Below are 24610 nucleotides of genomic sequence, written 5' to 3' on the forward strand. Positions count from 1 at the left end.
AATATAATTTGTGCAAATTTTACATATTGAAGTATGCAACAGGGACACATGATGATTCTGTTATTCTTTAAGATCTAAACTCTTACATCTTTTTACCAAGAAATGTGTAAATACAAAAGCTAATGATCTACAGATACAATGAAAGGATGCCATGGATTTTTCCACTATTTCTGTATAGGTCACTTGATGGTGACAATAAATTTTAAATGGGTTTTCCCTACATTCACCACAGCTCAAGTCACACATCTTAGCAGGACAAAAACCTCAGAATGATGAAACAGAATTCCTTTTATTACTTCTTGAGCATATAGAAAAGTTAAGGCAAGGCACATTCAGTTGAAAGGTTGTTAAATGTTTTCTATTAAAAATAGTTTTAGGTGAAACTTATTCATTGCAATATTAAGTTCTTCAGGGATTTTTTCCCTTTCTTAACCATATCCAAAACAATAGGAATGATGGACAGATATGTTATTGCTAAGTACTATTACCTTTTTCACAGTATCCTGAGTATGTTCCTGCTATAGAAATACAGAAAAAAACTGAGTTCCTGTGTTGAAATTTGACATGAAAATTGAGTTGAATGAAAAATGATTGGAAACATATTCATTTAATAAGTGACTTATTCATATACTGGCTTCATGTTTTCATTTCAGCTGTGTTCATATGTTTCAGGAATCTTTGGATTAGAAGTCGTTTGGCATTTTTATCTTCAGCTTCTAGCAGTCTCCACTTCCTGGAGCTAATAGAAGTTACTGCTTTCATTTCTGTTTGAAATTCAGCAATGAAGAGACTTTTTGGTATGATAACAGTCTTGGACAGATTATAAAAAAACTGTAAAATATTGATTCTGCAACTTCTGAGTGTCAAATTTATTTGAATTGTCCTTTTAAAGAGCTTAGGCACTGATTCAATGTACTAAATGCCATTTTAAATAACAAATTGATGCTTTGCACAATTGCACATCTTAATGTAACTGCATATTTGATGATGGTAGATGAGTGTGTATGGCAGTAAAATGCATGCTCTGTTAAGGGCAGTTCTTTAGGCAGTGTTTAAGAGCAGCTCCTGTTTCTTCCCTATCTCTCGCCCAGGGATGTGGTTGATGCCCCATCCTTGGAGACTTTCAAGGTGAGACTGGATCGGATCCTGGGCAACCTGATCCAGCTGTGGTGTCCCTGTTCATGCAGGCAAGCTGGACTGGAAGACTTTTACAGGTTCCTTCCAACTCTAAGGATTCTATGATTCTACCCAAGAGATGTAAAGGTGCTAATAGTGAACAATGCTTTTAAGCACTACTTTCATTGGTAGTGCCAGATTCTCTCATTTCTAGCTCTTGCCTCCACCCACTGCCTCTTTTTCTATCTACTACAATGTTGCTCCTTAAGCAGACACAATTTTTTATTGAAGTGATATTTCAGAATATTTCCTTTCCTTCTGAAGCCCAACTGGAATTTTCTTAAATACCCTTTATTATCAGGGCAAATAATAATCCTTCATGTCTTTTTCCATATGCTATGACAGAACAATACTAAGCTGATAGCACAAGTTATTCCTTCAAGTCAGCACGAGAGTCAAGTGAAGGAGATAAATTATTTAGTGCACTTCAGATTTACTCATGCAAGTAAGAAAGCTCAAAGCTTTTGATCCAAGGCTCAGAAGTGCAGTAGCAGTTAGAGGGTTCTGCTGCCAACCTTTCTCTCCTAAAATCACCTTCTTGTTCCTCCCTGTATTCAGTGCTGCATATAACGTGAATTGGCTGGCAATAAAACCCTGTATGCAAGGCTGGAATTAGAACACAATGTGTATTACACCCTTACTGTGCACTTATGGAGATCTTTAAGGGAGCACTTAGATTCCTTCCTCTTGGAGATAGTCTGAAGGAGGTGCATGTTCAAATCCCACAGCTCCTCCATTTAAAAGGGGAAAGACTCTTGAAAAGACTTATATTCAGTCTTACTAGTGTTGTCTTACATTCTTTCCAAACTTATAGATTTTGGGGACAGGAAAAATTAGGTTTCTGGATCTCAATAGAAATTGAGACATTGCAGGGAGTAGAGATCACCTTTCTGGAGTCCCGGCTTGAAGCAAATGCAGGGCAGTTAAATAAATACCTAATTAAAAGTTGTAATACAGTACAAACTAAGATTCTCTTTCCTATATGGATTCCAAGGAGATTGGTTCAGAAATCCCCCCAGCTGAGGGAAAGAGCAGGATTTCAAAGTCAAAGCAGAGATCCAGTAGAAAGGGAAAACAAAGTCCAGAAACTATATAATAGACTGTTTGCTTACTCTTGCTAAAAAGTGAAGTGATTCATCCTCTGATTAGTTCAGAAGAGGCATTCATTTTGAGGAGCCCTGGGATGAAACCCTTCAAGATCAGGGGCATGAAGTGTATGGAGCTTGATGAGCGTTCAAGGAGACAGCAGCTTAACTAAGGAGGAAAATGAGATATGGTGCCTTGGATCCAAAGATGTTAAAGCAGTTATGTGGTCATGAATTCCCAAATCTCATACCAATAGCATTTGCTGACAATTTAATCACGAAAAACAAAGGTAGTTGGGCAGCTACATCCCTTCGGAAGGTGTGGGCCAAAGTTTTTATTACCTCTTCACTACTTTACTTGGATGACATTCTAGTTTAATTCCAGTCTCATTTCAATTTAAGAGGCACAGAATCACAGCTGTAACTGCTGACATTTACTCTTCTTCACAGGGACACCAAGTACAGGGGCCGAATTCAGCACTGCAGCTAAGCCCAAAGTTTGTCATCTTCTGAAGTTTTCCAAGCCCCAAGTTAAACACATGAGCACAGGCTGTGAGAAAGGGAAAATTCAGTGCTGTATTTAATCATGAGCCAGGTAGGATGAGCACTTGACTCCCCACCTAAGCTTGACTGGTCCAAGGCATGCTTGTTTAGTGATGCTGAGACGTACAGCAGCTTGGCCGCCTTTGTGGAAAAGAAGGCATATTCAGGCTCCGGAGGTGGTGCCTCAGTACTTTTTGTAACATTTAAATCATTTTAAAAGGTCGTTAAGAAGTTATAGTAAGCCCTTGAGTTCTTCCACAGGCCACAAATTAATTAACTTGCTCCTTAAATTCCAGCAAGCTAAGTGGAAATGCTTTAGAGGTTCCTCCCTTGGAAAACATAAAACATCCTCTGATTAACTCCCCGCTTCGTGATAATGATGGCCTGCATTGCTTTAAAGAGCTTGATGTGATTTTTAAAATTTATTAAACTATCAGAGTAGGCTTCTAGTTAGTGCTGGAGATTAAACTTGTGCTCTACTTGAAGTTAGAGGGAAAGGAATTAGTTGGCCACCAACAAGGATAGGCCCTTCTTCTATAAGAGGAGTATCCAGCTCTGCCTGCTGACTGAGGTGGTCAAGGAAGTCTGCAATAAAAAGCAACATAATGCTCGAGGCTGCAAATGGGGAAGAGCCCAAACAACTGCTCTCATACCCTCAAGATAGCACCGTTTTTCATCTCTTTGGCTTTTGTTTCTAACGTATGTTCTGCTTCATGAATCCTCTGGCTGGCAGGTTTGAAGTGAGATCTCCTTACAGATGACAGTAAAGAAAAATAAATCTGTTTCTTAGGCTGCTAAATGCAAAGGTCAGATGAAATCTTAAGGGACTTGAGAGACTACAGTGAGAGAACATGATCCTTGGGTCTGATAAAAACCATGTACTGCCCAGTTCCAGAGCAAAGAAATCATACTGGAGACAAAAGAGTCAGAAAGGAGGTGAGATTTCTTGTGGAAGGCCCAGTTCCAACTGGTCAGCTGAGGTGGGTTCTTTGCAGGCTCCTGGGAGTAGGTCCTGTGGGGTGTGGACAACGTAGTCACAGAAACGGGGAAGTGTGACATTTCCCTGGTTCTGATGCTGAAATCTCTTCAAATGGGGCTTTGGAACAACTCATTGAGGGTATATTGCAGTAGGGAATTGCCAGCAGGTGCAGGACTGGTGTATCTGTGCCAAAATACATGCCGTCACTGAAATAGGCAGCCAAAAGCCATATCTGATCCTGATGCCAGGGAGTGGCTTCCCACAAGAACTGGAGGAGCTGGCATAGCTGGTGCAGTTCAGAAATCAACTTTTCCCCATCACAGCACAGAACACCCTGTTCTTGGATCCCCGGGACTAGCAAGAAATCCCCATGGTCTTCAGTGTTTGTGATCACTTCAAACATTTCCCAGATCGGGGCTTTCTGGTGCATTTTTACTGAATTCTCAACATGAAAACTTTCCCACTACGTTGACTGACATTTTTCCTTTGTAAATCCTGAAATCCTTCAGGACTGAGAAATACTACACCTCTAAACTGGTGGTGTTTATTTTATGTCAGCACCTGTAAGCTCTGTAAGTAGGTGATGATGCCACAGAATGAGGTGCAGTACCAGCAGTTATGACTGGCTGAACTTGATAAATAATGGGCTACCCTATACTTCCTTAAGCACTTAGTGTTTGTGTTGCTCCACAAGATACACACAAGTTCTCCTGCGACATGAGAAGACTCATGCCTGCTGTCTGAGCTGTAGTTGCCTTCTGCCCCATCACTGTTTACTTCTCAGCAGAGTCCAGGGTGAGATGTCCCTACCCTTCTCTCTGCCTTTTCTTGTTGGATCCTCTTCCCAGATCCTGGCTTTCTCTCAGCATGCAACTGCATGGATGGCTTGGGTCCAAATCCATACCAACTCACAGAGATGCAGTATTTTCCTGAGGTTCCAAATCTTGGCAATAATTTGCAACCTTTCAAACAATGGGTGGACCTTCAGCAGTAAATCTTAGCTGCCTAACAATAGCTTTGTTTTACTTAGTTACCTTGTTTAGCTTAGGCAAGGCAAATCTTGATCTTGGCTTGTTAACAGTTTATAAGTGTTTGCACAGTATATAGTGAGCAACCTCCTCTGCAAACTGTACTGCTGGTTGTATTGTTAGTGTACAGCCTTTAAGGTACAGTTCTAAAAAGGACATGTTTCCCATGTCACTGGCTGCTCAGTGCTATGTCTCATTCCTGCACTGGGGTAAAATTTTGTTTAGCACTTTACTCAACCAAATTTCAACTAAAATGACTTTCTATTTATTTCATATGCCACAATAGTTACAATTTGCTGATGATCTGGCTCATAAGGGTTGTGCAAGAGGAAAAAATTATACCTGATTCTCACTAATATTTATATACTGAAGTATATAGGGGAAACAAAATGTGCAGCTACCTAGAGTGAAGGATTTTTGCATTAGGGATTTGAGGGGATGGATGAAATTAAAATCAATTGAAGCCTGAAAGATGTTCCTATAGGGTAAATAAAACAAGTGTTTGAGCAGTAGGTCATGAAAGTCTGGAAGATGACCAGATCAGCAAAACATTTTATCTTTACTGGATGATTGTTTCTATGTTACAGCTGTTTCATAAAATCATAAAATGTTTTGAGTTGGAAGGGCTCTTAAGCTCATCCAGTTTCACCACCATGCCATATGCAGGGACATCTTTCACCAGAATATGTTGCTCGAGGCCCCACCCTACTTGCCTTGAATGCCTCCAGGGATGGGCTACCCACAGCTTCTCTGGGCATGCCCATGCCAGGGCCTCAGCTCCCTTTGAGTAGAGAATTTCCCTTTAACATCTAATCTGAATTTCCCCTCTTTTAGTTTAAAACCATTCCCCTTTGCCCTATCACTATCGGGCCATGGAAAAGGTCTGCCTCCATCGTGTTTATAAACTCCCTTTAAGGACTGGATGCTATGAGATCTTGCTGGAGCCTTCTCAGGCTGAACAAGCCCAAGTCCCTCAGCCTGTCTTTGTAGGGGAGGTGCTGCAGTCTTCTGAGCATCTTTGTGGCCCTTCTCCGGACTTGCTCCTACTGCTCCACATCTTTCCTGTGCTGGGGGCCCCAGACCTGGACGCTGTACTCCAGATGGAGCCTCATGAGGACAGAGCAGAGGTGGACAATCCCTCCCTCTTCCTGCTGCCCACTCCTCTTTTGATGCAGCCCAGGATGCTGTCAGCCTTCTGGGCTGCAAGTGCATATTGCAAGGTCATGGTGAGCTTCTCAACAGCCAGCACCCCCAGGTCTTTCTCCTCAGGGCTGCTCTCAGATTTAAATGCTCTCATCCATTATCCAAGTAAAATAAAGTAAAAACTCTTTCATGCTCTCAAGTCAAGATGTCCTGTTATATTTTTCCCTCAAAGAAGATACTGTGAAAAGTTATGAAGTAGAAAACACCTCTTTACTGCTGTATCAGCTCCCTTATTTCGTAACGTAGGGCAGTATACAAATTGTGTGTTTCAATGAGTGTATTATCTGTGAAGATAACAAAAGCCCAAGTAGCTGAAAGCAAACTACTCAACCTCTTTATAGAAGGAAAACTCGCAAAGTAAGCGTGCTACAAAAAAAGGCGGTTATACAGTCTCAGAAAGTAGGTTAGGATACCCAAGAGACAATTTAAATGAGCTAGGAAGGAAAAACAGATGTGGGACTATTGTAAGACGTTCCTCTCTGTTAATATCGTAGGAATGAGTAAATCCATGGGAGAAAAAACTCACACTTCATATATACTGTTTCACATTGTGCTGATTTTTTGACACCTCAGTGAATCATCTGTATCTAAACTCTGCAGGAGGAAGGGATGCCAGGAGGAGGCTAACATTTGTGATCTGTGTAACAATGTTATATCTAAGTTTACGGGGGAGGACTGGATTTTGTTTTCCATGAATAAATGTACGGCAATGTTTGGACGTCTTTGTTTTTGTCATGCATTGTATCTATCTGTGCTTAACTGTTATTGCTGCTGTCAACAAGCATGAATAAATTCTGCCCTGACTGGGATGTCACTGTTTAGAAATATATACAAGAGGAGTTAGTGTGATTAATTGTGAGGGTGAAGGACAGGAGTGATTCATGGCACAAGCAGTATGAGGAATGTAACAGCAGCTCTGTGGCTGGGAAAGGCTCTTTCTCTAAGCACCATACCTGCGGCTCCAGCAGTACTGTTTGACGCAGAAGCTCATGTGTGGAGCCAACAGCAGTCCAAATTTGGCAAGTGATGCACTGCAAAATATAAGGCACAAGTTTTGGCTCTTCCTAGTCATAGGCAAGTCTTGATGCCTGAGATTGCTAATGGAGAGGGCTGCAGCCAGCCTTGTTGCAGCTGGGGCTCGGAGCGGGTGGGTCTGACTTCTGCATGCTCGTGTTTGGGCCTCCTGCAAAGAGTCAAGCCTCGAATCTTTTCAGTCAGTAAGCTGCTAAATTCCTTCCTAATGTAGAAGGAATTCTCCATGTTAAGCACTGTAAATTACCGAGAGGCAGAATATCCAGTGGACTTAGAGCAGCTTTTATGCCTCTGTTCAGTTACGCTCCAGTTGCTCCTTCAGCTGAGTACTTGCTGTAGGGGAAAAAGCTACTTATGCCATTCTTATACCTTCATAGCATCCCCAGGTGAACAATGCTGTTAAGATATACTCACTATTACCTTCTGTCTTGTTTATGACATGGGTCATTCACCTGAAAATAAAACCCTATTTGTTGCTAAAATTAGAAGCCTTTGCATGAAGTCGAAATTATTTTTATAGTGGTTTGTAGCTACTTATTTCATTTGGGATTCAGTTCAGTAATGTCCAAAGCAGTAACTGTGAATGCTGATGAACCTTACGCAGCAGAACTGCAATTCTAACTTTATTACAGTCTATAGCAAATATGTCAGGGACTAGGGTAGAGCCAGGATTATAACAATGCAATAGCAACAATACACAGATATTCCCAGTTTTAACTGCCTGGTAACATCACTAGAGCAAAAGATAGGGTGTACCTATGCAAGTTTGCATAGACTGTACAGATCCAGAAAATAGAGCTCCAAACCTCAAAAAAATTATAGAATCATAGAATCACAAGGTTGGAAATGACCTGCAAGATCATCTAGTCCAACTTCCTCCCATTACCATTGCTACCACAAGCCTCTAAACCATATCTTGTAGCTCCTCATCCAGACGCCTCTTGAACACTACCAGGGATGGCGAGAATCTTGAAGAAAAGATATTAAAAGGGAGAGAAGGTGCCCCATCCACCACCAATTGAAGGAAATCAGGCTGACTTTTCATTCCTCAGGATTTCCAAAATCAAGTGCTGTTCATAGTTACTGAAAGAGAAGGAAAAAAATGGAGCAGATTGTGTGTACTGAAGGAACCTGGATTCCTGTGGATTTGTCTGCCTGTTGAGCATTGACACCAATGGTTGCCTTCTTTCTTGGGAATAGAGAGACCTCATAAAATGGTCACATAGTTGGTGCTCAATGTGTGGGCTTGGGCTACTGCTTTTCCATTCGCCGAGGCGAACAGTACACTTTCTTTCCACGTTACTTGCTCAGCCCCGTGTGCTCGTTAAGCTTGAGGAACTAAATTATCACCGAGTCTTGCTTTTCATCTGCCAACATGTGGCTGAGATGAGCCAAAGGCTTCACAAGTTATTAGGAGAAGATGAGAAGACAGCGTGACTACTTTAAGCCTTGTTCCCATAGAAACATGTCTAAAAAGTGTATTAATCTTCAAATGGCAGGAACAGAGAGCTGTAGGGGATGGCTCCCGGTTTCTGAGAGCTTGGCTGTGGGCAGGGTGACATGTGGGAGCTGCTTGGTTTGCATCTTCTTGTGCTGGATTCAGTTCTTTGTCTGAAGTTCATAACTGGGCAATGGGGAGGAAGACTGCTCGATTGCCTGTTCTGACTGCCGATCCTGGGTGAGATGGGAACACTTTTTAGGAAAACACTTTTTAGGAAAAGTGCACATATACCCAGGGAAGGCTTATGTTCAGTGTGGTCTCCTGGAGAGAAAGAAAGCAGAAAAAGGCACTGGGAGATTTGAGAAAAGCATGCTCTTAGCTGGACTTCAAAAAAGAGGGAAAGTCAGTTTCCCTTAGGGCTCAGAGGAGCTGCACAGGGCTGGCTGCAAACTGGGAGCACTCTGGAACTGACTAAAGGTCAGCCCAGCAGGTGGGTTGCAAGGCCATCGGTGGCAAGAAGGAGATCTGTTACCATCCATTTCATTGTATCTTACCTGGCATATTTGAGATTCTCTACAGAAAAACTTATTTTCTGAGTAAAGCACAGCCTTAGAAAGCTAAGACTTTTTCAGTGGTTTTGAGTGTTCACAATGGATCCAACACCTATTTTTTGTGATAAACCAGCTGTCAGAGGCTCAGAAGTTTGCCACCGTACAGATTCATGACAGCTTGAAGGTCTTCTGTAGCAAAAGCTGCATAGTCACGATGCATGGCTGCCCTGAGAGGAGAGAGAACAGCTTTACTGCATTTTGGTGACAAGGACCAGGCAGGATGCCATAGCACGGCAGTGCAACTTTTGCAGCCAAAGTTCTCCCATATTAGTTCTCCTCAGGAATCTTAACTTGTTCTGCACACTAAGGATGGCCTTGGAACTCCTGGCCAGCTGCACGTCTTGTGTCAGCATGCAGAGTGACAGCATGGCAGTGATAAGCTGGAGATACGGGATGTCAGTTCTGCAGACAAGACCTTACTGGCTCTACACCAAACATGCCTTCTGCAAAACCTGTGCAGTGTCTTTGCCAGTCATTTAATAATATAGCATAGATTGTGGAGTTGGAAAACAAAGGGAAATGAAATACATACGAAATCCCTCAAAGGATCACTCCGTTTTGGGCTACCTCCATTGCTTTTGCTGAATATCTCTTTCTAAACCATATCTCTTACTGAACAACTCTGGGATCACATCCTATTCACCAGAGCTCCTCTTTTTGACATCTTACATAGAATTTCAGCCCTTAGCTGGACTGTACTTAATATAAGTTGGCGTTTCTGTATAAATCCAAGCTGACATTCCTGTATGTGAGTGCTTACCGTGGTCGTCTGGTCTCCTTTTGAAATTAATCTTTGTCCTTAATGAGCAGAGAAACTGAAACCTTGGAATTATGGAAATGAGATGCAGAAAAATAATTAAATGATAATAGATAATCATATGGGTCTGGTTCATGGTTTGATGAGACTCCTGTTCCAACTTTGACAGTATGACTCTGCTGGAAACACTCCTTGTCATCCCACTGGGACTGTGTTGTGGCCTGGTGATGATCCAAGCTGGCAGGGTGGAAGTGCCAGCCATTTTTACCCATCTTAGTGGCAATCTCGCATGCAAGATGATGAATAGATCTGTATGTGTATATGGAGACGTGGTCGAGGGGTGAGGAGTTAGTGTGCTGGTGAGGGCCTGATAATGCTGAGCCAATTAAAGATAATTCAGGGTATTTAGATTCTGATTCAGTAATTGCAGGCTGAGAACACTCTTTGCAGAAAATGAATATATTCTCTTCCTCAACTGTGTGGACTTGTTACAGAAATTTGTTTGATATTTAAGGCATCTTTCTAAAGCAGTCATCTTTCTTTTCCCTTCTGTCACTTGAACATGTTAGCTGCACATTTATTTGGCCTAAGGGCAATTACTTCTTTATGTTAAAGTTCTCATAGCTTATTTTCTGTTTGTCTCTTTGAAATTCTAAGTTTTTTTGTTTGTTTGTTTTTGTTTTTTTTTTGGGTTTTTTTTTTTTTGGTAACCAGTCTAAACTTGAGGACGCAATGAAATCAAGCAATTTAAATGTACTTAGAGCAGGATGGGGTCAAAAGTTTTTATCTAGATTGTGCTGCTGGGTTTTTTTTATTTCCCTCTGTTCTGTCTTCTAAAAGATTGAGTGGAAATCTTCAGGTTTTCAGAATGGTATTTTATGTGCATAATTCTTTTTTTAATGTCAACAGTTGTTTGTGGGTGTAGCTCATAGTTTTTGGAAAACTAGCTCCCTCTCTTCCATCAGAAAATGTCTTTATTATTACATATGCTGAATTCAGTAAATTGCACCTTCTGTGGTAACGTAGGCTGATGTGAGATCTTTCCCAGACTATACCCAACTACCTTTCTGCACACAGGATGGTTATTTCACATTTGTCAAATGTACTTTCTCTCCCATGCTTCTGAAATTACATCTATACACATATTGACATTTTACAGTGCTCACAACTCTTTCTACTTTTCTCTCCACATTAGTGTTTTGGGTTCACCATAATGCTTTTCACCTAATGGATGCTCTTTGCTACCTGAACCAATTTCTTTGAAACAGAATATCCCTTAGGACATGGTTAGTGGTCATGGTGGTGATGGATTGATGATTGGACAAGCTAATCTTAGTGATCTTTTCCAACTTCAATGATTCTATGTTTCTAAAGATCACGGAATCTCAGGGAACAATCACTTCTGAACAAAACCAGGCATGAGTTCAGCTTTGATGCTCCTGAACTGGCCAGCATTTCTGTTCAGAGGCTGAGTTTTGCATTGCAGGAATTAGAATTATAGAATCACAGAATCCTTAGAGTTGGAAGGGACCTCTGAGGACATCTTGTCCAACTCCCCTGCAGTGAATAGGGCATAATTCTTTTTCTGATATCAACAGTTGTTTGTGGGTGTAGCTCATAGTTTTTGGAAAACTAGCTCCCTCTCTTCCATCAGAAAATGCCTTTATTATTACATATGCACCACAGCTAGATCAGGTTGCCCAGGGCCTGATCCCACCTCGCCTTGAAAGTCTCCCGAGATGGGGCATTAACCACAACTCCAGGCAACCTGTTCCAGTACCTCACCACCTCACATAATTTTTCACTTATATCCTAGTACCTCAGGGTTCCTCCTGTGTCAGCATGAATGTAACTTCAATAGCAAATCCCTCCACATTATCCTCCTCTGTTTTGGACTCATCCACAATTTTATGAACATCCAATAGCAATAAATTAAATGGGCCATGTAAGACTTGCTCATATTTCATTCACGCGCATCCATTGGAATTGCCTCTTAAGTTATTAAAGGTATTAAAGTGCAAACCTGGATGGACACCCATTCCTGCATTATGTCATACTGACAATCTGTCATTCACGCTAAAACAGGAACAAAATGTCCTCTGCTCCACAATATGAATGTTTTGGAGAAACCAGATGGTTTCTACAGGATATTTTTTGAAGAGCTAAGCCAAAGGCCAGTAAGTGAAATTTGGGGCTGCAGGAAACCAGTACTGTGAATCTGAAAATATTGCTGATACAACTTCTGAAGAAAAATATTTGAAATACTGATTTTAGAAGCCAGGCCACTGGATAGGAGTGCTGGATACTTTGGATATCCATAAGGAACTCATGAGGAATAGGTCCCTGCTCTCCACAAACAGCTGTTCCAGTTTTAAATGAAAATCACAGTCTCTAACATTGTAACCACTGGAAAGTTTCAGGGTACCATTGTAGTAGCTTTAAACTCCGTTAGATCAAGAAGTTTGCTCCTGTGAGGATCAGAACAGAATGTCAGAACAATATGCATTTTTTAATTTGTTAGAAGAAATTTTAGCTTGCTGTAGAGATGAGTTTTCTTGTCCTATTTCCATTTTCTTTTCTCCATTCAAAACAAATGAAGCATTTCTAGAGGCACGGAATAAGCTTAGAAAATGAAGGCTGATTTAATTAGCCCCGTATTCGTTTGATTGTAGGTGCTTGACTGGTGTATCTCAGGGTCTGCTTACCATCCTGTAATTGTTCCATTTCTCACTTTCTTATACGAAGTTGAATGAGAAGAAAGCATTTTCTTCCATTGCTGCCACAGTGAATAAATTCTGAGGGAAAGAGCAATAAAAACTTCAAAGAAATAGATGGCAGAAATATCTTAGTTCTGCAAATGCATACAACATTGTGTTATTATTATTCCTGAAACAAATTCAGGCACTAAATTTGTGAGGTCCAGAGACGGTGTTCCCTGACTTCTAGCAGTAAAAATTTGAAAGCATCATAAATTATCTGATGAGAATGAAGGAAAAAAAGACGTGCTAGAGAGAAAATAGCAGGAAACTATAGAAAGCCATGGCCAGAGGGGGAAAGATGGGCTCACAATTAGGCAGCATGTTGAGACTCCATCTAAAATCAGTTTTTGGCTCTGTCACAGTCCTTTTTAAGCTTGGGAAAATTAATTGGTTTCCATCCCTCAATTTCTAGTCCATAAAATGTCTTCAAATATCCGGTAGGAATTCAGGCACTATTGTTATGGGCTCTCTGTAAAAACCGAGATATTTGGGATTTAGACTGAGTTTTTAACAATATAGAAATCTTACCCAATCCATAGTTCTTACAGTACTGTTGCCTCAAATAGTGCCAGGAGACAGCCTCATCTTTTCCTATATGCTTCAGGAATTTAATTTGGACACCCATTCTCTAGTGAGAACCAACAAAGGCCCAAATTTACAGTTCTAATTTTAGTTCATCTCTGTTACAAAGTCAAGATTTTCTGTTTGTTTTCTTTTTTTTTCTCTCTTTATTTTGATTTAATGGGAGTTCTTCCCATGATATGTCAGTGATGAGAAGAGTCAGATGTGATACACGATGTGAAGGACGCAATATTAGCAGCCCAGTTATCCCAGTAGCTTATTACTGCAGAGCAATTAATAAACCCTCATAGCAACTGGCTGGGATGGGAAAGAGAAGGATACAATTATGGCGTCCTTCATATGGTGAGGACACAATTATGTCAAAAAAAAAAAACAAGAAAAAAGCAACAAAAACACAAAAAAGATGAAACAATCAAATAAACAACAATGAAAAAGAAGCCCACCAGCATTCTTGTTTTCCTTTAGGCAATCCCAGAACACTTGGTATTCTAGGTGCCTGTCTTTCTTCTGTAAGTAGCTTGCATTAAAAAGACTTGCAAACTTAAAATTATTACAGTTTGCAAAAAAAATGTGATAAAATGAGACGGCAAAGATTGAATCAACTGTCTGCTGGAAAAAAATAGCGTGTGATGGTTTAGATCTGTCCATGGGATAGAAGATTAGGATGTTATTTCTTCTCAGAAAGAGTGCTGAGGCACTGGCACAGGCTGCCCAGGGAGGTGGTGGAGTCACCGACCCTGGAGGTGTTCAAGGAATAAGGAGATGAGGCACTGAGGGACGTGGTCAGTGGGCATGATGGGGATGGGCTAATGATTGGACTAGATGGTCTTATTTATATAAAATGCATGTACGTGTGGGTGTGCATGTATGTAGATACACCATTAGGTACCAAGCAAGAGTTTTGGAATAGCGAAAAGGCCTAGATTAGACTTTGGCATCATGGCAGTGTTAGGAAAGATGTGAGAGAGCTGAGTGGACAGAAATATGTAAGTATTAGAGAGCAGGGTCCAGATTTCAAAGGATTTTGGTTGCCAAAAAAAAAAAAAGATGCTGTGAAAAGTATGGGTCTGCCTTCCTCTGCCCTTTTCCCTAATGACTTTGCTGTTATTCTGAGATGTCAGGCACAGGCACTGAACTTTTCTCCTTTTCTTCTCTGTTTTCACTGAATTTTCAGTGGCTTTTTGCCTTTTGTACCTGAAGTTCTCTTTTTTAATCATAGGTAAAGCTTTCTCGGCCTGTGGAAAGAAGCTGACAGGGAGTGAAGGAGCAAGAGAACAGACGTCCTGCTGACAGGTTGAGGCTGAGCATTTCACTAATGGCATGGCATGGCTGCCTGAACCCATGTATCCCCTCTGCCAGGTACTCCCATTAGTGGCTACAGGTCACCAAAGCTAGGAAGTCACATCCCCCTCCTCTCCCTAGAGTAACAACAGCAGCAGTGGACTGAAGGAAGAGGTCATGTGAAGGATCATGGGTTGTGAATTTATGTGATACTATCAAATGAAGACAGTTAGTCTGGACATTGTGCAAAAGCTGCATAGCTACTGATGTTTAACAGCACTGCTGTTCTTTGTTATCCACTGTCACCTGGAAAAACTCCTCATACATATCAGCTGAAGCTTGTGCCAAGCTGGGACAAGTTCTTGGGTCCAAAGAGTGATACTAATTCAGCTCAGTCTCATCCCTAGCTTGAAGTGACTGGTTTCAGCCACAGTTTCCAACTGGAAATGTTGCTGTTTGTATCCTGGTGTGCTCCTTGAGATGGTGGCATCTTGGCAGGGTTGAGGACAATGTCCCTTCAATACAAAGTTTTGTTGTATCATTCACTGGAGAGTTAAAATTGTTTTCTGGTTAAGGGGTTTGCTTTGTGGTCTGTGTGTTTCTGACTGAAGAAAGCCAGGGTCACAACTTATTACCATTACTAGCCACAGACATCTCTAGACTTCACTTAGGGGAACTACTTAAAAACAGACTGTGAATACTGATTTAGTGATGTTATAATTACTGTACCAGACAAGGTGGCTCATTTTAGGAAGGGGAAAGTAGTTGTTACAAACACAGCATCTCTTAAAAGAGATTTTAGTTAAGTCAAGAGGCAAAATATAATAACAATATACTTAATGTAGGCATGCTATATCAATGATTCCCAGACTGACAGAGATATTAAGTTGATCATGGCTTCTACATCAGTGTAATTGCTGATTTCAGCACTTGACAAAATAAAGCCTGGGTCATAAAACAGGTGAATTCCCATACAGCAAACTATGGAAAGTTTTCAGCACTTTTTTTTTTTTTTTTTTTTTTTTGATTGAGTTACATTCACAGCGAGTGGATTAAGACCATGTGCATTTGTATAATGAGAGATAGAAGATCTTCAAACTAATGGAAATTACCTAGATTCTGCCTCAGTTCTTCCCAATGCAATTAACTACTGGCCGCATCTATTCAAATCTACAGTGCTCTTCATTTACAGTGTGCTATTCCTTTGTTCCATTCCTCACAGCAGCCTCAATGGCCTTTTCCTTATCCTTGGATAAGGATGGATGTCCCTTGGTGGTGGCCCTGTGTGCTGCCCCTCACTGAACCCCAGTGATGAACCTAACCTCTGTGCTTCCCTGGGCTGGCTCTGCTCCCACCTCAACTTGGAGCCTTCTCCTGCAAGGAAAGATAGGTTGACCTTCTAATCCATCTCAGGATGACCTTTCCTCCTGCTCTACATCTCTGCAAGGCAGCAGGGCTTCTTTTCAGGTGGGGTGCAGTGATAATCTGGGAAGCAGCAAGTCAAATATTTTCACGACCTTCTTCTGGGAGTAAGCAACAGGTTTCATGAGCTGGCAATACCCTTCTCAGGAGCACTGAAATCACGTATCCAAACAAAGATGACAGGGACACTAACAATGAAATGGCAAAGCAGAGGGTAGGTGGTTCTAGGTGAATGTAGTGGGTCTGAGGTTATGTATTCAAAGGATTATGTATTTTGTTCTTTTGAATATTGCAAGCATACTCGTTTAAGGATTAGAGAAATGCTAAAATAGATTAACTTGCAGTCCAATTAGTAGCCATGTATATTAATTTAAATGAGCCTTTCTGCGTATATTGATTACTGTTTCTAACTCCCTTGAGCTTTTTTCACTTTAGGAAATGATTATCTTTTATTGCTGACTACTGTTCTGCTGTAAAACCAAACCGTGAGAATTTTCTTACGGTTTGAGAGGAAAGGGTTAGTGGGTCTGTGCCTATGACCAAGGTTTACTCATACTTACAGGAACTTTCAGTTTGATATGTTGTAATGAGTAAGGGCCCAAAACCAGCTGCTGAGATTTCTTTGTATTAACATGATGCAGAATAGATATGATTACTTCAAAAGCTGTGGTCAATGATAATTGTTTTATGTCATGTTGGGTCTCCTGTGTGCTTTCCTCACTGAATTTCATCCCCTTATTGTCTCGGCTACTGGAAGCCTTAATCATTTTGTCTGCAGTACCCCCACCCCTGCAAGCAACTGATCTGTGCTCAATTTAGAAAGCTGAGGTGTGCTGGTTTGACCCTAGCCACGTCTTTGGAGCAGATGGTCCACCTGGGCTGTCTCATGGACATCCCCACTGCTTTCATGCCACAGTTAAAGCCCCTGCTTTGTCCTGCTCTAGCATCAGGTGGGAACACCAAGAGCTAATGCTTAAACTTGTAGTGTGGGCTCTGAAGGAAAGAATGGGCTATCAGGCACCTCTTGCTCTGTAGGCTTGTGCTGCCAAACACTTGAGACCTTGAACTGAAATCAAAGAGTTCCTACCTCTGCTGTAGATTTTTCTTTCCAAGTCAGGTAGACCCATGTCAGTAAAGATAATTTTAGGAGCTCAACTCCACTCGGAATGTTATTTATTTCTGGTTTACGACAGTATGATTTAAGCATTTGAATTTAGGTCTTCTTTCGGGCTGGATATTAGGAAAAATATATTCTTCAAAAGAGTGATGAAGCACTCGCACAGGCTTCCCAGGGAGTCACCATCCCTGGAGGTGTTCAAGGTACGCAGAGTTGTGGCGCTGAGGGCAGAGTGGGGATGGGTTGGTGGTTGGTCTGAATGATCTTAGAGGTCTTTTCCAAACTTAATGATTCTATGATTCTTAATTTCCAATATGTGGCTCCTTTATCTTTTATTTCCTGAATCTGGTAAGTCTGTTCCCCAGAGAGCAAACCCTGTGCACGTTAAATACTTTATATAATAGGGCAAGGCTACTAGCAATTTTGAAAATATTAATTTTCAGTAGAACTGTGGCACAGATATAGTAAATGAGAGTTGAGGATCCCCATCTGCTTATACAGCTTCACTGGTAATTTAAAGAATCTGATAGTACAGACTAGACTGTAACTCCCAATTATTTTGTTTGTAATGGTCCTTTTGACTGAAAGATATTTTGTGACTATTATTTGTAATCATTCCATACTTCAGAGCCACCCTGCTATTCCTGACTGTCATTAATGGGAAAAAGCAGGCCTTTTGGAATTCAAATGAGATGCAGAGAGCATCGTTCAGTGGGCTGATTCCACTTCTGTTGGCAATCTATCAGATATGCTGCCAGTGGGAGTCTGATTCCGCAAGATGAAGAGTCAAACCCTCTGGCCCTGCCGCAGCCCACGCTGTTTTTCAACCAGGCATGGAGATGAGTTACTAAACATCCATTCTCAGCCACAGCTGGTCGTGGGGATGGTCACGGCTGCCTGAAATTCTCTCCAAGGTAAGAATGTCTCATTGGCAACGGGATTGCTGCTAGAGGCTCCTGGGCCGATGACTGCAACATCATCAACATTTTAATCAAAAAAATCCTCTGATAAACATTGCCTCTACCTGTCGCATTTCTGTAGCCTGTGTTGGTTTGGATTTTTTTGTTGTTGTTTTATTTTTGTTTTTTATTCCTTGGGCTTAGTAACCCTTTTTGGTTTGCTGATTTCTTCCAACCAGATTAACTTCCACTTAACTGTGAAATTACAGGGAGGTATTTGGCTTGCTTGTGGTCCAGAAAGCAGATTCCCAGGGCCTGTGCATTTGGGTATGCTGTCTAGGCACAGCCTCACAGGTGGAGATGCTCTATTGGGACATCCAGGCAAAGCCACTGTGTGAAGAACAGGATCAAAGAATGAATTCCTGAAGTCAGGAGTTCATTTATTTTTTGCCTGGAACATAAAGCAATGTGAGAGCCATGAAGGATGGATGGGAAAGTCCAGGGACCTGCAGGTGTACTGAAGGGAAAGTAAAGGAGATGACTTACAGATGAGTCAGCAGAAGGTGCCTTTCCCACAACAGTGCAAGAGAAACATCAGACTGCTGGAAAGCTCCTGCATGGACAATGAGGCAGACAGCAGCAAATACAACTCTCTCTTAAAAATTCCCATGTGTTTTCTTTTCACAGTTAGGTAAAAGACATGCCAATGGGAAAACAGACAGCAATGCTGTCCTTGGATTTTTGATGTTACACGTGAATGCTGTGTCCCATCAGGAAGGGCTGAACATGACATGGGAGAGGTGTAAAGTTAATCGATAACAGTGTAAAGAGAGCAACAAAGAAAGATTCGAGCGATGCGCTAGAAAGAAACTCACACCACTGGGAAAGCAAGGTTGCGGCAAAGCAGAGGGAGGAAATGTTTTCTTATGTCTCCGTTCTGCCAACCACCGAATTATTAACAGCTGAACTATTTCTGATGGTGGATGGTCTTGTTCATCTGAATTGGTTTCAGCCGAGCTGCTCTTGTTTTTCAGAGCAAAGTGCAGAGATCAGCGCTCAGCCGTCTGTCTCCATGACAGCAAAACACTGTTTGTGGGAAGGGGAACGCTCGGACAGATTTAAATCGAGAACCTTTTGGCTTATGGAAACTTGAGGAAAAAAAACGGGTTTGTTGCTGGCAGCTGTCCTTAGTTATTCTCGTAAAGGGAAGGAGATGTCTGCAGGGCAGAAGGGAGTGCTTGGGCAATGCGGTCCCACCAGCGCAATGTGGCTGGAGGAGAGGGAACTGTGCCTCTCTCCACAAAGTGCTTGAGAACTGATGATGCCATGGGCTGAATAGGAACCTGGTGATGTTAGTGCTAGAAATAAGGTGTTCAGGCAGAAAAAGAAAGAGATCAAGTCACTCAATCCTCTTTGTACCTTTCTTTCCACTTGGCACCCTGAGCTTGCAGTCCTCATCATGCCCTTTCACCAGTCACATCCTTCTACGAGTGTCTGCACTCCATCCTTGAGTGGCTGTGCCCAGGTAGGTAGCAGGCAGCATAGTGTTTCTATTGCATCACGTTCCTTCAAAGCTGCTACCAGATGGGAAATTTCAATACAGCCTGTGTGTAGGTTTCCAGTCAAGCTGTAGAGGTGTAGAATGCTAAATGTTGGGGCTGGAGTCTGACCCTTAGAGAAGCTGAAACACATTTTGTGAGATAGAGTCAGACAGTGGTCAAGTATATTTAAATTTTTAATGACTTCTTTGATAAGTGAGTCTTTTATTGCTAGTCTAGCAATCAGGCTAATAGATGGAGCTTTCAGATCGCTTTCTGCCATCACTTGCCAATGCCAAATGCCCAAGAACAGGTTCTGTTTCTTCCAGTACCAGAATTAACTGAATTAAATTCAAACAAATGTAAGCCTTGCTTGTTTCTCCATAGGAAGCATTTCCTATTTAATTTCTGAGATATTACCAGTGTTTGCATGATTGTTCAGGTGCTTACTCTTGCCCTGATGACAATGCAGCCCTTCCCAGAAATGCTGTGGTTTGCAGAGTAAGGGAACAGTGAGCGTGTGTCGACGTGTTCCCACCTTCTTTGCACCGTAACCTATGGCAAACATCCAGAGAGGTTTCGTAATTGGGAATTTTATGCATGCTCACCATTTCATCCAGTATAGGACCTGGAGAGCATTAAACAAATGCCAGCTTCAGAAACAATCATCTCATCTGTCTTCCCTGACTCACCGAGACTCTGCAGTTCTTCTGATCCACTGACTCGTCCCACCTGAAGCCTTTATCACCCTCTGCACCTCTCCCAGCTGCAGGCTGTGGAGAGAGACACTCAAGTCATGCGCCATATGCCAGAAGGAGATGTTCCCTGCAGGGCCCCAGTCCCACAAGGACAATTGCTTTTCTGTTCTTTACTTCTCTCCTTTATCTTTGTTTCTACTTGTAACGTCAAATCTGTTGATTTTTTTTCCAAAACTATCCCATCTCTTGAGCATATGGAAAAAGATAATTTAAAATTCGTCGTTGTGTAGGATTATTTCCATGTGAGTCACTTTGCATTTATCCATAAATTAACCACTGACTTGATGCCCAGGTGCTACTGATGTCCTCCTGAAACTCCTCTGTCGTCTTCAGATTTCTCCATTCTAAATAGCTCTGTATCACCAATAACATTTTTCATGCCATTAATCAAATTCTTTACATCTCATTACATCTACTGTAACTTCAGGATCTTGTTGCTGGGTGGTAATGGTTTGTTCAGAAAACGCTGTAATAGAAGTAAAGCAAGAACTGTTCTTCTCGTGTTTATTTATTCACAGTGAATTTAATTTGTCATTCTAGAAAAATATGTTGCTTTAAGAAACACAAGACATTTATTTAAAACAGAATTTTTTCATAAACAAACTTAAAATTAAACTGCAATAAAGAAACTGATGATCTGTTTTAAGACATGAAACTATGACAAGTGCATTGAGATATAGTATCTGAAAATGTACGTTGACATAAATGAAACATAATATTTAAGAATGACATTGCTTATTTCCAAAGTTTGCAAAAGAAAGAGCACTAAGCTCATAAAAGTCACTAGACAAACACCCAAACCTGTTTTTTGTCAAAATAATAAGACAGTTTTACAGCTATTTCATCTCAGTGGGAATGCAGTGGGGTTTTTGTTTCAGCTCATCCCGTTCTGCTCAATGATGAGTTAATTGAAAGCTGAAAAACTGTTTGGAAATGGGAAAAGCAAGGTGTGATTTTCTGCACTAACACAGAAGTAAAAGTGAGATGCTTAGAGTCTGGCTCCTCTAGTTGTATTGTCTTAAGGACTTTCTGGTTAATAATGGCTAGTTCTATTCCCTTGTCTTAGAAAACTGTGCTTGTAAATAAATCAGACATTTCTTCAATAGCAATCACCATGAGGATTTAAATAATTTAGTATTTAAAGAGTACACAACCAAAATAGTCACATATTAAATGTTTTAAGCTTTGAATGTGTGTTTTTAAGCAAATACAGGTTGACTCGATTTGCCTAGGGAAAAGTCACAAACAATAGGAAAATATGACCTACACTTATCCAGATGTACAAATGCAGTCCCCCAGTCCTCAGAAAGTACCTTGTGTATCTTCTTTTTTCAAGTTGCAAAATGTTGCATCATAATGGGTGCCAGGAAATAAGAATTATTTTTTTGTTTGTTTGGTTGGTTTTGGTTCAAGTAAAATAAGTGAAGTGTGATTAAAATTGATTTGTTTCTATCTGCAGTTGGCAGAATTTCTTGAAACGGTAAAAACTGCAAGCAATCCAAGTCAGCTCTTTAGGAGAGCTGTTGCTGTATGTGTGTACTTCAGCCAGCAGCTCTATGTGCACTTCTGCATGGTCAAGGCAATCAGAGTAATTTTATAATATTACTTCTGTGTCTGCAAGCAAGGTATCAGAGTTATGCAGTCATGCATGTTAAGTGAAATGGAATGCTTAGATCTGAATGAATCTGAATGTATTTGGGTAAAGTCCTGTGCAATTTATCAACTATTACAGGTATGTCTTAGCATTTATATTAGAGTCTTCCAGACTGGGAAGTGAAAAACGATTCCTTTCTTGACAATGTCTCTGACATACAATCAATAGCATGGCTGAAGCTCGCAGGGTCCTCTGAGTTCACCTGGCCCAGCTCCTGCTCCAGCAGGGACACTCAGAGCTACCCAGAGTGTGCCAGCACCACGTCCAGGGGCTTTAGGAGACCTCCAGGGAGGAGACCCCAGTTGTTGATGGGTATCCCACTGAAGATGCCTGTTTGGGACCCTATATCAGTGAACCTGTCCTGCCTTCTGCTCCAGAGCTATGTCCCATTGTAGGCGAACTCTACAACTGTCCTAAGGGTGAGAGCTGGCCCGCTGCTCTGAACTCACTCAGAAAGCTTTGTTATTTAGAAAGAGTCCCTCTTGACTCTTCTGGCATCAGTCAGAATTGTGTCCAGGGCATGTTTTATAGCCCCAAGGACTGCAAAGGAGCAGCCTCAGACTCGGTCTTGTTTATGCATATGCCCATCTTTTAACTCTGATGTAAAGGAAATGGTTATCGCTCATGTTGATGATGGCCTCCTCCTTCACCTACCTTCTCTGTGCTATGTATTAGCTTTCTTGCTTCTTCTCTGATGAGCTAAACAGGGTGGCCCTCTCAAAAGAGGATTCAATTAACATGCAAATCTCCGACTGTATAGAAAATAGCTGACACCTCTGCCTAGACCTTTGTGAACTCGATTCACAAAGCACTGTAAGCAAAATAATTGCTTCTTTTTGAAGGCAGTAATAGCTGAGTACATTACATGTGGTGTTCAGGAAGAAATTATCAGTGTGCTATCAGACAAAAAAATCAGGAATTAATGGGAAATGCACCATTTTATGTCAAGGAAATACAAAACAAGGTCATGTCATTTCTGCAAGTAATTGCGGTAATGTAAGGCCTAATTCTGCAGGACCATGAAATTCACTCACTGAAGAGGAGCCCTGATCACGAGGGTAATTCAGAAGTGGGTTTCTTTTGAAATAATGGTTGTGAATAGCACTGCTAACTAGGTTTAAGTTAGTGTAACTCAGAGCTGCAGTAGGAATTGAGCTGCAGCTCAACACACATTAGATTCAATCATAAGATGCAGATGTAGATAATGACATTTAAAAGTTTCAGGGAGCCAGCCAGCTTGCTTTTATCCTATGTAGCTTTTTAAAGGCTAGCTATAAAAGACTGCCTCAACAGGGAGATACATCTCAGTGCTGATCTGAGGCAGAGCTTTAGAGTGGATGTTCCAAATCAGTGATCTACTACAATCAGGCAGATTTCTTTTGCCTGCGGTATTTTTGTGGTTCCAGACCAAGGAGGCAGAGCCAGTCTAAAAGCAGATAAAAATCACAGAATCACAGAAGCACAGATTCACAGAATCACAGAATCGTAGGGGTTGGAAAGGACCTCCAGAGATCATCGAGTCCACCCCCCCCCCGCTAAAGCAGGTTAAATGCAGTATATAAAATAAATTGCTTTTTAGAAAGAAAAATATGTAGAAAACTGTGTTGGAAATGGAGCACGTTAGATGCTGAAATATGTATTAAACTTGTCTGAACAACATGTAAGTAAAGGGTTATCGGCATCAAGACAGGGTTTGTATGGGTAGCGTGTCTCTGCAAGCTAGTGCAGTACTCAGGGGGGAGCTTAACCAGTCAGTCCACTGTCAAAATTGATCCTTCAAAACATGAGATGAAGAAAATCATAAGATGCACATGAAAAAAGACATTTTTTAGCACAGTAATGGCATGTGAGAAAAGAAAAGAAAAGAACAGGTTCACTTGCTGTTTGTCACCTGCCTTCATGCCTTGTAGTAGGTCACCATGCCCATCGACTGAGGTCTGCCCACGCAAGGCACTTTGGTGGAATTAGTCATAGGATGACAGGATGATTGTGTTGGAAGGGACCTCACAGCCCACCCACCCTAACCCCTGCCATGAGCTGGTTGCCCAGGGCCCACCAAACCCGGCTTTGAACTCCTCCAGGGATGAAGCTATTGGGAAAGTCATGTTTGCTTGTGCCAGGCGTTTTTAGATGCACTCAAATGAAGGAAGAAGGATCTCCATTTTCAGGATCCACTTACTGTCTAAGTAGTGCTTGCTCTTACATGTCCTCCACTCACTTCTTGGGGTCTGGTGGCAGCAGCTCCACTGTTGGGGCAGCTAAAACTGAAGCTTCTCACGCCATAAGACCCCAAGTCAAGGCATTTGGATACTACCATAGGTAAACAGCAGCACATGGGTGGTAGTTCATTACTTAAAATATTAGAGAAAGAGATGTCGATACAGTTATGAAACATTTACCACCACAGTCTTGAATTTCAGCAATGAACATCTCCGTGTGCATGCCACTTGTACCTGGGATTATTGACAGAATTTTAATTTATATGTTAAATACAGTACGCTCAGAGTAATGGTGTGATATTGCAGCAATCTTCTTATCTTTCATTATCAACACCAGAATCAGAGAATACTTTATGCTGGCATCTGCATGAATTGTAAGATGTTTTCTTCGTTCATCACAATAATTTTATTTCTTCTCTCTTTTCACGTGCATGTGCAACTTATCAGCAGGATTTCACCATTTCTCTCTTACTGTTTGAGATTAAATTTTTTTGAATTTTATTTTCCCTTCCAAATAAGACTGACT

The 24610-nt window shown here is 41.3% G+C and overlaps 1 long non-coding RNA gene across 1 annotated transcript in view; it reads left to right on the forward strand.

Annotated features, from left to right (window-relative positions):
• Positions 1 to 21439, forward strand: part of LOC146545091 (uncharacterized) — a 100349-nt gene extending 78910 nt beyond the window's left edge. The window contains exons 2-3 of the long non-coding RNA XR_014881617.1: positions 17763 to 17930; positions 20074 to 21439. This is a non-coding gene — a long non-coding RNA (uncharacterized LOC146545091). The remainder of the gene's footprint in view (positions 1 to 17762; positions 17931 to 20073) is intronic.
• Positions 21440 to 24610: the final 3171 nt, after the last annotated feature.

Source organism: Meleagris gallopavo, chromosome 2 (genome assembly GCF_905368555.1).
Source record: "Meleagris gallopavo chromosome 2, MGAL_WU_HG_1.1, whole genome shotgun sequence".
Taxonomy (NCBI): domain Eukaryota; kingdom Metazoa; phylum Chordata; class Aves; order Galliformes; family Phasianidae; genus Meleagris; species Meleagris gallopavo.